The sequence below is a fragment of the Vigna radiata genome, unplaced genomic scaffold, assembly GCF_000741045.1.
Source record: "Vigna radiata var. radiata cultivar VC1973A unplaced genomic scaffold, Vradiata_ver6 scaffold_7, whole genome shotgun sequence".
NCBI classification, from domain to species: Eukaryota; Viridiplantae; Streptophyta; class Magnoliopsida; order Fabales; family Fabaceae; genus Vigna; species Vigna radiata.
The window spans coordinates 348367-351192 of NW_014543262.1; the positions used below are offsets into that span (position 1 = coordinate 348367).

General features: G+C 36.2%; 1 pseudogene; it reads left to right on the top strand.

Annotated features, from left to right (window-relative positions):
- The first annotated feature begins 516 nt into the window (after positions 1-516).
- The window catches only part of LOC106753883, a 2958-nt pseudogene continuing 648 nt past the window's right edge, over positions 517-2826 (top strand).

Sequence of the window (2826 nt, forward strand, 5' to 3'; positions counted from 1 at the left end):
CCCCAAACACTTGAGTGAAAATGAGTGCAAACACTTGTTCCTGTGAGGCTNAAACTGACTTTTGCATTTCTTAATGTTTTCATTGCTGAAATTGGTTGAATGAAGTAGTTTTTCAAATGCTTGAATTGTTGAAACTGATGTTTAAAGTTTAGAAATATGATTGTGCAGTTCTGATTGAAGAAGTGGCTGGGAATTAATTGAATTGGCAGGATTGAATGTGCTTGTAAATAGGTTCAGTTTCTTTTGAGTTTTTGTTTTGGGTTTTTCTTTTTAGATGGAGTCTTTATTTTCATTTTAGTTTTCCTTGTCAAGAAGAGTAGTTTTTTAATTGTGGGGGGTGTGATAACTCTCCATTTTTTCATATTTTTCTTACTTTTGAAGTTGGTTTAGCTTCTTATTTTCTAGAATTAGGTTAGTTTAGCATTTTTTCTTTAATTTTAGAGTTTTGTAAAAATAGTATTAATTTTGTGTTTTTAGATAATAAATAGTATTTTTTAAAGTTGTTTTGTTTTTCTCTTTAAATGTAATTTTTTTTTTCAGAGTTATAGGATTTTATTTTTTTATTAAACTCTTAAATTCTTTCTTTTATGTAGATAAAGGGCTGAAGAAAATACATTGAACTGGGTAAAAAGAGTGCTGTTTGGGCCAAGCTCTAATGGGCCAACATTGTTAGGAAGCCCAGAGTTTTAATATGTTGTAGCTGAAGTTGATATATGCTGTTTGGGCCATCACTTTTAGTGAAATGAATTTTCAATTTTCAATTTTCAATTTACAATCTTTATTCATTGATTGCCGATTATCTTTTATTAACCTTTTGACCCTTGTTCGTGATTGGTGTGCGCAGGGATCGAGGCGGCAGTATCCGAGTGACGATCACATCGATGAGAAGCGGTATTTGAACTGTCGATTTCGTGTTCAAGTTTTGGATTTGTGAGGATGAAGTCTTGGTCAGTGGATGAGTGGAGGGAGTACTTTGTGTCTACGAATTCAGATATTTTTGAGATAATTGAAAACGCTATAATCGTGGCGGCTACGGATTGTCCCAAGGAGTTTAGAGTGAAGAGGGATGCAATTGCAGAGAGGTTGTTCTATTCCAGGTTAACTCGCTGTGTGGGTTGTGACCGTGTGGAGTTGGCTGCGAGGGGAGTTGGTAAAGAGAGTGATGATGAAGGCTGTAAGAATGGGGTAGAAAGAAATGAGGGTGAGTTGGCAGGAGCAAGGAAGGAGAGCAAGGTCAATGAAGGTGGAGATGAGGATGCAGAGATTGATGTGAATGGTGTTAGCAACTACAGTTTTGGTGAGGCTGAGGTATTAACTGACGAGATGGATTAAGAGACTCAGTATATGGGGGAGATTTTGAGTATTAAAGATGTTCTGGTTAACCGTGAAGAAGAGGTTTCTCGTACTCTCACCCCCTCTCACTCTTCANTTTCTTTTCTTCTTTGTGATTTTATTTTTGTCTGGGGTGTTTTGTTGTTTCTAACAAATGTGGGTTTTTTCCAATGACATTTTGGTCTTTTCTTTAAAGGTTTTAGTTTTGGGGAATCTTCTTTGTTTCTTTTTGTTACAGTCTGAGTCTGTCTTATTTGAATCGCTAAGGAGGCTTCAGCTGATGGAGCTAACAATGGATTGTCTTAAGGTTCGAATTTGATTCTCTCCGTGTTACTCATTCAATTNAAAATTTGGACAATTTGTTTTGTTCCTCCCTAGTGCACTCCTCTAACTTTTATGGATTAACTTTGTCAGGCAACTGAGATTGAAAAGGCTGTCAATCCTCTCGGAAAACGAGGATCAAAGGAAATTCGTCAACTTGCAAAAACTCTTATCGAGTACGTATTAGTTTTTTTTGCTGATGTTTGTTTGTCCTCTTTGTATCATTTGATTAATTGGTTTATTTGATATGCTAGTTTAGTCTTTTGATCTTTCTACTACACGGATCAATGTGTAACGGCTTGTAGGTAGTTTTTTGGATTCCAATTAGTGGTTTGTTATTCTTTTTGTGTGTGTGTGTGAGAGAGTGAAGGTCAATACAATCCATTTTTGCTGTGCTTCTAACTGATATTCCATTATTAGAGTCATCCGTTGTTAGGTGTATTTCTTATTTTGCTTCTTAGTTCATCTCACAGGGAATGATTTTTTAGCTTCGATAAAGATCTTTAGATAGATGAATAGTGGATTAAAGTTCCATGCAAATCATATTTCTGCTAGCACGTCTCATCATTTTAAGTTAGCCAAGTTGTGTTGATTTGCAAGCTGTTTAATTTGTTCACTTGTGTGCTGAAAAACTTCCATTCTAAACTTTTCCACCTGCATATGTAGTGGCTGGAAACGAATGGTTGATGATTGGGTGAAGGCCACTGCTACCACAGCTATTGCAGGTACAAATATTTATCTGCCTTACAATCAGAATCACCCTGCAACCTTTTTGTGTTCTTATAAATTATTTCATGTTTGATAATGGCTTCATTTATGTTTTGTAGCTTCAGATGAAGGCACACCCGATTNAGTTAATCCATCTGTTGTTGATGATGAAGAAGAAGAAGGACTTCCATCGCCTCCTATGGATGAAGGGGCCTTCTTTGGTGCTCCAACTGGTTGCATGGAACTTTCTCAAGTATTTGCTTGTGCTTTACCCACCTTTCTTTTGTTGTGACCTTTTTTGCATACAGAGACTGACTTGTACTTTTCTATGTTTATTGTCGCATTCCTCAATGCTGTAAAGTTCTTTGGTGGCATGGACGATGATGGAAGTAAGTTGAATTTATTATCACTTATCTTTTGTGTTCTGTATTTTACTCCCCCAATTCTCTCAACATTAGAAGCTAG